The following is a 12,292-nucleotide window of genomic DNA, read 5'->3' on the forward strand; positions in this document are numbered from 1 at the left end:
TCATATTATAGTTTCTCTGTGCATATGACTTGAGTGTTATGATAGATTTTCAAATTCATTAAGTGAGTCTTTTCTTCTTTCTCTCCTTTTCCTCTTGCAAGCCAAGTTCAAAACAAAAACTTCTGTGCTTTGTCTGCATATCTTTGGCTGCGTTTCATTGTGACATGCACTGCTGTTCTTTTAGCACCAAAATGTTGGCACGCATTACTGAAAATTTCACACCATCTCTTGCTGGATCAGCAAGCTTAACCTACCAAAATCTGGTGTTGTTGAATGGTTTTTGACTGATAATCAATCTTTTTGCTGCTCGACAGTTGTTGCTGGGACACAGACTAGAGCAGGTGGCAGATGTGCCTTGTCTTTTGAGAAAAGAAAGAGTAGGTGAGCTTGGGCACAGAGTAACATATTGTGTGTCCATTAAAAGGGTAAGTATAACAGGAAAAAGTCACTGCTATAAGTAGAAAAGCCACCAATACCAGAAAATAGGGCTTTTTGCATCCCTGTTTACAAGTTTAATAGAAATGGAAAACGGCAGTTCTGTAGAATTCCATGCGCTCAAAATCAGAACTGATGTTAAAAACATTCATAAATTCTCTGTACAGCATTCCATAGTATTTTTTTCTTCTTTTTTTTTATACATAGTATGAATGAACAATGCATACATTTTAAAAAAGCTACAATATAGTAAAGGTAGACTTTAAAGATGTATAAAGCAATAGAGACAGACAGTATGTATTTTATATTTTATTTCTCTAGCCCAAGACTGGGAAGACAGTGTAGAGTAGTATGACTTGTCAGTATAAAAGTACCAATTGCTGCATTTGAGCTCTTAATGCATAGATAACAAGGTCAAATGTCAGTAGCAAATCCTTTTTGCATGGGAACAGAAGATCGGTGATATAAAGTAAAGCCCCAACTCTGCAAATATGTACAAGTGATCCCATGGAAATCAGAGAGACTTTTTACATGTGTAGTTACACATAAATATTTGCAAGATCAGACCTTTGTGGAAATCTGTATTTCAGGAACTGTATAAAACACATAGTCTGTCAGAATTGTATCATCTTGCATGTACTTTCATTGCCTCAGGTGGTCTAAATACCTGGATAAAATATAATTCCCAGTGATGCTGATGTCTTGGTTTATTTGAATTTACTTAACTTCTTATCTTTCTGACAATTTAAAATGTAAATTGAGATTCCGGTTAAATTAATAAGGATTCAAACATAAGTTGTCAAATTGCATGATCAATCTTGGATAGAAATTGAAAGCCATTGCTTCTTTTAATTTAATTCAATATTTATAGTAAATACATGTGACATCAGATATAAGGTGTCATTGCAACAGAAGTTTAGCAAAAAAAAAAGTATCAAGTCTCAACCATTTAAAACATGTTTTTTGGGGGACTGTTGTGGAACTAGTGTGTTGCAGAACTGTGCCACAGAGTTAATGCTCTGTAGGATGTTGTTCTTCCATGTATTTTATATATGGTGAGATTCAGTGGTTGTAGTTAATTAATTGTTCATTGGAAATATATGGGAGACCAGGTACTTCAGTATTTGTTTGTAGACACGTACATATTTAGCAGGTACTGAATTTTGAAATATATTGGATATTCTTATGTGTTCTTTTTAATAGCTTGTGTTTCTCCTGTCAGCTTTTATGTACCCCCACACCTCTTTGCAATTGAATTTCAGGTGTTTCCAGTGTACTGCTTCATTTTTTCTTCATTAGTTACCTATTTCTTAAACTGATACTAATTTCTTTCTATTGAATTTAATTCCAGTGACATTAGCAACCTTGCCCAATAAAATAATCAATTGCCTATCACCCCTTCATAAAAAGATTGTGCATTTTATCAGTCATGCTCTTCTGGAAAACATGGCTTCTTCTAAGCTTCATCTTCCATTCAGTAATTTTTCAGTTTCTATGTTTGCCATTTACCTTGATCTTGCTTCAGTTACTAAATTGGAGACAAAGGTAGTTTGGCTGATCAATCAATTGTGGACTTAAACTGCAATCCAAACCCAATTATGCTTAGGTCTAATTCACTGTACTACTGAGAGTAACGTGAGTGATTTCTGCAGCAGCCTTCAGAGTTGTGAAGCTAAGGATTTATACAGATATACGACTATATTTACTAGAGCTCCACTGACTATAACGGGAACTAAGTTGTCTAGCTCACATATAGATAATTTATAACTAGACATCTGATGTAGCTGTGCTAATCCTAAACAGAATCTCTTCCTAAAGACAGCATTTTTGCCAAAATACTGTTGTTGATGTCATGCTCATGTATTTTTTGTAAGTCATGCTAACAAGGGTTCCTTACATGGAGTATGGTCCACTTTGCTGATGACATCAGCGCTTCATCTCATTAATACATTTTATTATTTGGGTACAGAGCATTGTTAATGACCTACTTCCAGCTCTCATTCTGTGGATCAGTATAGTAGAACTGTTTTGTGGCTTGTGATTTGTGCACCATAAGTGGGAAGATATTTGTGTTATACTACACAGATTGCTATGGTAGTTTGGTGGGTGGATGTATCCTGTACTGCCCCTTTGAGAGTGTTAGCAAACGTGCTTGTATTAAGTTTTTGGTACAAGTATACCAAAGTGAATGGCACAAGTAAAAGCACATATTCTAGATAAGAACTGTAACTCTAAAAAAAAGTAAGCAGATACAGTACATTTTATTTCAGTTATTGACATCTCCTTGTCTCAAACTAAAATAAAGTCAGTACTAGAGATTTTTTAAATTAAATTTTATCAATATGGTTAAAATGTTGAAGAAATAAATTAGGTAATGTATTCTATACTAACTTACTACATTTAACAATGGATGAAAGTACTTCAATTTTTTTTTCATTCAATAGCAATTTTTATAAACATTTAAACCTTGTTTAGCATGATCTAGTAATTCTAAAATTGTTTTGTTACTGTCAATGAACACTAGATATGGAAAAAAATTAGTACATAGTTGTTCACTTTTTTACTACTTAGCCAAAATGTCTATACTCTTTCATTTATGTTTGTAGCATGTATATGTTTCCAGTACTGTGTGCTGAAAGTAAAACTAAAAATAATAAATAAGAATTTTTGTCTTTTATTAATGCACTGTGACAAGGAGGACACTAGAAAAAGTAATCCATGTTTAGTGTTCTAAATGCTGCATTTCAGGTCTGTATTTAAATGAAGAGCTAAATATTTTTTTTCGTTTAATAATGTTTAGATGTCATGTGATCTACAAAATGAAATAATTTACTAAGATAGGTTCCACAAGAATGTGTGTGAATACATTTAAAGTAGGACATCTTTTCTACAGGGAGTAAGTGTCAGTAAAATGATGGATTCTTACCATTCTAATTATTGACTGATTTGGAAATGTTTCAATTCCAAGTAGCATTCTAAATAATATAGGGCTTTTTCTCATCAACACATAAATATTAAAGTTGTCACATTTTATTTTTCAGAAAAAAAAAGTATCTCCTCTATGAACATGAAGTTAATACATTTAATTTTTCCTGCAATTATTGTATTATATATTACTATTTCAATTGCATTTGTACTCAAATTTTGGTCTGAAAAAGGAATATGCTATAGCAAATATTAATTAAAATATGCAAAAATATGTATCTTATCATATATTATGAGTTTATCCATCTTATAACATGAAAATCTTGAAGATCTCAAGATATACAACAGAGATTTGTTGTAAGCTATAGAAGTTTCCTCTCAAATCATCATCTATCAGAACAGAACTGAATACTTATAAAATAGTTTGATCATATCCTGAAAGACAGAATGACAAAAACCTGGTCTTTGAAAAGGATGCCAGCAAACCTAGATTATATTTTGTTTAAAGGGTTTCTGACAGGAAATTGATATTATTATACTACAGAAAATTTAGATTCAAATTATTATTCAGATTCTTACAGCCCTTTCCCGTTGTGGATACCTTTTTGAAATCTGAAGTATGCCCATTTCTGAGCTATTTTGGAACCCTTCTAGCTACTCAACGGCATTGAAGTCTTCAGCGTTTTTGTGGAAGATCCCATCTTTAATATGCTCTGTCTTTTCCTCCCTTAGATTTTTTGCTTAGGAAACTGCCACTTTCTTTGGCACCCTTGGCAAAGGTACATATAGTGTTCCATGAAGAACTTCCACAGCAGATATTGATAAATATATTTTTCCAGACAACATATATGGAGCCTTATTGTTGGCACAATAGCCATAGCAAATGCTTGTTGTCAGGCTTTAACCTTCTTTCCTCATCTTAGGCTTCACTTTCCTGTCTCTTGACCTTGGTAGTTTGTTAAAGAAGTATGAGAAACTTTTGTGTTATGCTTTACCTTGATGATGTTACTTGATACTTTAGCTTGATGATGTTTGTAAGGACATTTTCCGCCACGTCAATTTGACCAGATGATTGATTTATTGGAGCAACCAATAGGCCTTACCGAGTGAGAGATGACAACTTAACTAGAAGTTGTAAACTGACAGCCAAAAGCGGTAATGCGTTTCCATCCATTCATCCATCTATCTATCTACCCATCTATCTATTTATATCTCTCTCTATATATATATCTATATATATAAATAAAACCAAGTAAGGCAAATTGGTCAGAGTAAAAAATATTTTTTCAAGAACAGTTTGTTCTGGACATTTTTTTACAACTAAAAAACTATAATTCAAAATTAAGCATAAGATTAATTATACAAATTGAATTGTTTCGATAACCAGTAAACACCCATTATAATACGCTGCTAAAGAAACTGAACAGAGATGACTAAATCCTTCATATACAACCTCATTTTTTTCATTAATGAGAACTGATTTTATGAAATGGTAGTATCTACTGCATTACATATATAAATATAATGCCCTATTTATTATCTTTTTATTACAGTTTCTCTTGAACAACAATGTTTCGTATTGTATTTTTGTTTAAGGCAGCAAAGAGTAAGATCATAGAATCATAGAATAGTTTGAGTTGGAAGGGACCTTCAAAGGTCATCTAGTCCAACCCCCCTGCAAGGAGCAGGGATGTCTCCAACCAGATTAGGTTGCTCAGAACCCCGTCCAACCTGGCCTTGAACGTTTCCAGGGATGGAGCATCCACCACCTCTCTGGGCAACCTGTTCCAGTGTTCCACCACCCTCACTGTAAAAAATTTTTTCCTGATATCTGTTCTGAATCTGAAGATGATACTGTATTAGTTAGTTAGGTATTAGTACTGTGTTTTGCAAGGATGTAGACTCTGATGCTTTACCATTTGAATTTACAGAGAGAGATGCGGCTTCCTCCATAGACTTCTGCATTAGGTCCTTGGGCTATAAAATGTCTGGATATGAAATATTATCTTTCTGTATATTTTTATGATAGCTATGGCAGTGCGAATGTGGTAAAGATGTCAGCAATTCTGTAACAAAAAAAAAGAATAATCCTATTTATAGGCTGGAAAAATACTTGTCAGATATGGCTTAAAATTGTATGTTGAATAAAAGAACATGCAAAAGTATAGCTCTGGTTAATCAGTAGTCAAACTTGTCCTAACCAGAGCTGTACTTTTCACTGAGCAGTAGTGTTAAAATGAAAAATTCTTCAATAAGTGCAAAACATTGAGATCTGTATCCCCCACTAACTGTAGATTGCAGTTAAGAATCTGTTTAAATTAATTTATAGTTTAATCTGTGACCACTGATATTTAAAAAAAAGCCAAGCCAAAATTGATTTCCAGCTGTACAGAATGGAGAAAATAATCCCAATCCAGAGTGAGACAGACAGTCTTCCAACCATTAGCATTCTAGATCCAGTGAATGTAAGTTCAAGAGAAAAACTTGAGAGGAATGGGGAAGATAAATATAAAGCACTGGTGACGAGCAGGCATTCTCCCTCTTCTCTCTGCCAAATGGAAGGAAATTGTTTGCATTGTAAACTATCAACCTATCAATTGATTTGGGGCTGAGGTGCAAAGCCAAAGAGTCTTAACCGTTCACCCAGTCTCTATATGTTTTTACCATACTGCATTGTTGCTGCAGTCTCTTCAGGGCTTATCTTATTTATTCCATTTGGCATTTACACCTGTCTAATTCCCCAAGTAATTTCAGGTTTACGTGAGTGTAAATAAGGGAAGAATTAATATGAAATGACATGCACAAATGTTAATTATTTCTTTTAAACTGTACTAACACCAAATTTTTTATTTCTTGAAACAATTTTCATTGCTTCTGGACTGCTAAAGTATGATCATAGGAATTTTTACTTAATTTTTAGTATTGATTCCCTGTTTCGTTCAACTAACATTAGCAGTTTTATTTGCTAATAATTTACATATTTTCAATTATTTTCCAAAGTAAAATGTAACTTTATTATTTAAAAGGAAATATAATATAATTTTGTAAAATAAATTCTAGATTTCAGATTCCTGTCACACAAAATGTAGTGAAAAAGCATTAATCATTCGTTGATGAACCTACATTTTTATTTGTGTTTTGTGAAAAGTATATAAAAGTCTCTTCAAAATCTGGGGGCCTTCTTTAATTTAAATGGACACTAATACCATGACCTATTTTCCTGAAGAGTTCATAGGAAAGTTCAGGGCAAGGGGATGAAATACATTGACTGACAGAGAAGATGGATGTTTGTAATTTTAATCAAATATAGAATTAAGACATACTTCAAATAATATGTCAGACTAGTGTTAGTGAGTTTAAAATCTAATGACAACTGCTGTCGTTATTAGTTAAATATAGCCATTCTGCCTGTGGCGATAAATGTTGACACTCCAGAACATGCAGAAACAAAAAACTTCCAAGTATTTAAAGAAAAGGGAGTGACTGTGAACTTAGTTAAACACAGGAATGTGACCGGGGCATAACACGTTTCCCAAATACAGAGGCATCTGTAATCTGAACAGAGGACATAACTGAATGCAATATGATGTGTTGTTACTACTAGAGTGTTTAAATTTTAGGAAACTTGGATCTTTTTAAGTATTTCATAAATATATATCAGGGAGTTTCATTTTTATTCTATTAACACTTCATTAATGTTTCAGATTCATGTCTCTGTTACTGTTCTGTACTCTTTAAAACATATCACTATTTTTAGAGTCTTAAAAAGGGGGAGAAGAGAAAATTATGTCCTGTTTTTAATAGATTAATTTTTTTTTTCAGACAGTAAGTTTTGGATTCATGAGGTTATGAAGGTTGTTTGAGACTTTGGTTGGTATTTATTTCTATAAAGGTGAGGAAAGGGAAAGAAGTTAAAGCAAGATGTGTCTGAGTATACATGCACTTTATAATTTATAGCATACAATATCAATAAATTTGTAATACCATATCCTAGTCCCTTTAAATCTATAAGTTTATTGCTTTTTATTATCATTTGATGAAAGTTCCTTACAAACAACTCTGTAAATCTTGTTTCAACAATGACAGTATAAAGCAATTGAATGAAGGGGATAGGTGCTGAAAGAATAAGAAAACTGAATTTTGAAATAAGTTCAATGGAACAGGAAATGTGTGTACCATACAAACCTGTGCTCAGATCATGAACAGTCAGTACTTAGATAGGGAATGTCAAAAGGAAATGTAAGTGCTCTGTGAGTTTATATTTGTTATTATGCAAGTTGCATTCTTCATTCTTAATAGTGAAACTCTACACCATCATATCATTAAGAATTCTTTTGCTGGAGGAAGGTATTCCTTGGCATATGCATTTGAACTCCAATTCTGCTGTCTTGAGATGATGAAAGATTTACAGCCACTTTAACTAGCAGTGTTACTGTGTATTTTTGGGGGGGGTTATTTCCATTTAGGTAATATATTCTGCTTATCCGCAGTTCTCAGTGTAATGTCAGTTTCCTGAGTTAATCTTCATTTTCTGTACCAAATTATTGAGTAGTGTTGCTGATCTTCTTTCTTTAAATCATTTCAACAGCTAACATTAAGCATAACACTAAGCATATAATTTAATTTTTTAAAGTTATGGCAAATTCTGCCATAAAAATTTATGTAAATGATGTGTATATAAAACTAGGTTAAGATTTGTAAATTTGTGATATCAAGCACTTAGAGTTAACTTAGTGGTTAACAAACTAAGGTACATTAAGGTTGGCAATAGCTTGTACCACCATCTGCTACCCAGTGGCATATTACTGAAGTCACAGAATAATTTACCTTGAAAGGGACCCCTGCAGGTCATCTAGTCCAATCTCCTCAAATAGGGCTAACTTCAGAGACAGGACAGGCTGCTTGGGGCATTATTCAGTCAAGTTTTGAAAAATTCCAAAGATGGAAATTCCCCAACCTCTCTGGGCAAGCCATTCCACTGCTCTTTAAGTAGCTGAAGATTGCAGTTAGACCTTTTCTCAGGTGCCTTCTCCCCAGGATCTCTCAACCTCTACTTTTACATAACGATGCTGCATTGAATTCCCAACTATAAAAGTGAATGCAATCCACTTGTTGTGTAGTAGTAGTAGTAGTAGTAGTAGTAGTAGATGATCTAAGTATTTAAGCAATGCAAGAAGGACTTGTATGTCAAACAGCTTGTCTGTTTTTACTTATTGTAGTTGTTAGTTTAATAGAGTGTATCCTTCCTATAAACCTTGCAATCTTCTCTGTTCCATTGTCCATATTTGCTCTATGTCTGTTACATTTCCTAAACACATAAAGGCCTCAAAGTATTTTTAGCATTCCTTCCAGTCTCCCATCAAATCACTTCTGTTATGTGTAACAACATTTTCAGTTACAGCATCAGTGTGAAGCATAGGGTAGGTTCAAGAGTAGCAGCATTTACAACAGATGCTAAGAAATTCTGAAGAAAAGAATGAAGCTGAAATCTCATCTGATGCCTGTGCTTAGAAACCCTGTTTATACATTGCATAAAACTGGGATTATAAAATCCTTACCCTAGTTCCAAATAAGTGCTTTTATTATCAATGGTCTGTAAAGTCAGGTTCCCATGGCTATTCTTTCTTTCTTTCCCCAGGAATTTTGCATTATTGCTGCACAGTCCAATAGCAACAAGAGAGAGATCTCAGTCCAGCCTGCATACTGGAGATTACAGGCACTCTCCTGGGAATTGTGAAATATGGAACTGAGTCTGTCAGACTGAGAAGATTATAGAATCTGACCTCCCTCTAGCCAGGAAATATAAACACTTGGCCACTTCCATAAATGAGACTTTACCACCACTCTTCAGGTTGTTTTTTGATTTAAATGCTCATGTCTGTTTTAGTTTGTTATAAACTCAGTGCTACCAGTGTTTGTCTCTGCACTTAGTAAATCTGAAGTGCCCCCTCAATGAGGGAATCTTGCTCTGGAGATTCCTTGTTTGTGAGCCCCGGGAGATTGATAGCTGCCAAACTTCTCAGATCAGGTAGGATCTATGCACATAACAACGTCACTAACATCTTACTCAGTCAAAGCTGGGAAGAAATGGTCATGCTTAACATTTTTGGCCACGCATATTCCTAGAGGGCTTATTCCTTTTGTGCTTGAAGCTTCCTTGCAGGCTTGTACTATAGAATACAGACAAGCTTAACCTTCAGAGCAATTCTCCAGCCAGCCTTAAGGGTACTGTGGATGTAACCTTAAATGGTGGGCAAAATTTTTCTTTATCACATTCTTTGACTTAGGCAGCTATAATCTTCCTAAATTCGCCTTTAGGCATCTGCTTGCTCTTAGCATTCAATGCCAAGCAATCTCTAAGTTTCACCTTATGTCATCTTTCATTATAAACTAAATCAGCTGCCACTTCTTTTCCAAGTACCACTCTGCTCAGGAGGAAACAAAACTACATTTATTTAGTGTAGCATACCTAAACTGGAAAACATTATTTTGCTGTGGTACAACAGCCAACTTGTAATGCTTGCTTAGATGAGAAATAGCACATAATATATGTCCAATAGCTGTATAAGTGAATACCAAACTAAATAATGGCACAGACCTAGACTAGATTTGTCAATGCTTCTTCCATGGCTGAACCACTTCTGCAACTTCTCAGAAAACACCATTTTCAAAAATTTCCAGATGACAATCAGTCCATCTTTTTACTCATTGGTGCTGCTTAGTTGAGATTTTAAGATCTGTTTTCTGATGTCAGTAGAGATGTTTTTCAACTAGTAGTTAAACTGATTTTGCCACCACTTCTTTCTTACAAGATTACTGTTTTCTTGTCATCAGAAGTGGAATTAATGGAGAAGTCACCTGAAGGTGTGATTCAAAATATGCTGTTCATATGAATACTGAGGTGCATCTTCCTCATTACTACAGGCTTATACGACTTGGAATCTGTATTGATGGAGGGACCAAGAGACAGTCAAGCCATCCTCTATGCTGAGTGGACAGGGTATCTTACATACGCAACCAAAATAATCTTTTCACACAAATGGGAGTTACTAACATGAGAAATAATGTCCATAATAAAAATGTCTTCATGTTTAGAATTTTAGCAACAGATTTCTAACAAGTCCATACCAGTGCACATGCCAATTGCACATTGTGGTGCACAAAACCACATTGTGGTTTTCACAGCAACCACAGAGTACTTCCTGACAACTGCAAGCACACATTTGTGCTGGTTCAAAAGTCAAGATAAGGCAAAATGCATAAATTCTACAAGTAACAGGAAGAGCTCTGGAGAGGGGAGCAGGAAAATGAAACTACATCTGTGCCAACAAGTTGTACAGTGCCAGAGAAACAGATCTGTGGTATGAACCAGTTAGTACAAAGGAACTTAATGTCCCCACTATACAAATTTTAAGAGATTTTACACTGGGCTAGCTCTTGTCTGTGCAGTGGACTTACGGAAGGGCTTTGGGCACACCGCTGGAGTGCACCCATTGGTTTAGTTTCATCCAAAGGATATCAGTTTGCATGCATTGAAACTGCTCTGGGATATGAATCAAAGTACATTAAGTGGACTCTATAGGTTCCTCACTTAAAAACTGCAGTCTTTGTTTGAACTAGAACACTAATGTAGATGCATTCTGATGGAAGAAAACAAACCACAATTTTTCAAATATAAATTTGAAATTCACTTGTTGAGAAGTAACTTTGGTTACAAAATGACCTCTACTAGATTAACAGATTTATAAATTCACATTCTCCGTCCTGGTAAATTACTGTAGCTGTACTGAATTCAATAAGATTAGCTAATTTACATTCACTGAGGATCTAATCCATGGACTTCAGAATCCAATGTGAAGTTCCATAGGTTGACAATCACTAAAGATTAGTTGGGAAACTATTTCGCTCTTGTGAGACCCCACCTGGAGTACTGTGTCCAGCTCTGGAGCACTCAACATAAGAAGGACATGGACCTATTGGAGCAAGTCCAGAGGAGAGCCACGAAGATATCAGAAGACTGGAGGAGCTCTATGAGGACAGGCTGAGAGAGTTGGGGCTGTTCAGCCTGGAGAAGAGAACACTCCAGGGAGACCTTATAGCATTCTTCCAGTACCTTAAGGGGGCCTCCAGGAGGGCCTATAGCAATAGATCAAGGGGTTATGGTTTTAAACTACAAGAGGGTAGATTTAGATTACATATAAGGAAGAAATTCTTCCTTATATGTAAGGAAGGTGGTGGAACACTGGAGCAGGTTGCCCAGAGAGGTGGTGGATGCCCCATCCCTTGAAGTGTTCAAGGCCAGGTTGGATGGGGCTCTGAGCAACCTGATCTGGTTGATCAGAAGATGTCCCTGCTTCTTGCAGGAGGGTTGGATTAGATGACCTTTAAAGGTCCCTTCCAACTCTAATTATTCTATGATTCTATGAAACAAAACCATGATTTAGTGAAAGGATTTTTTGAAAATTATTGCCAATAACAATCTTGATGAGAACATGAATTATCTTTTGTCTTAGAACTTTAAATTGCTATGAAAAGCTCAGCCATTTACACTTTAGTGTATTTAGAGACATATTTATTAACATAATCAGCACATACTTTATATTTCTTAATAAAGTAGCTTCATGATATAAAGATTCGTGAATTGAAACAAATTTTTCAAAAGAACTGTCATGCATCTAATGTAATACAACTGTAATAATAGCAGTATGAGGCTTATATTTTTGAAATTGAGTGTATAGACACATTCCATTAACATTAATGGCAGTTACAAGGCTAAGGATCAAATTTTTAACTGAGTTAATTCTCTAACTCCTGTTGATTTTTGTGACCTTAGATTACCAAATAATTTTTACAGGCCTTCAGGCTCTAAGTTTTTTAATATATCCAGGACAGACTGAATTGTTATCAGTACAATGAGTATGTTTATTGGCAC

The sequence above is a fragment of the Chlamydotis macqueenii genome, chromosome 5 (assembly GCF_036417535.1).
Source record: "Chlamydotis macqueenii isolate bChlMac1 chromosome 5, bChlMac1.mat, whole genome shotgun sequence".
In the NCBI taxonomy this organism is placed as follows: Eukaryota; Metazoa; Chordata; class Aves; order Otidiformes; family Otididae; genus Chlamydotis; species Chlamydotis macqueenii.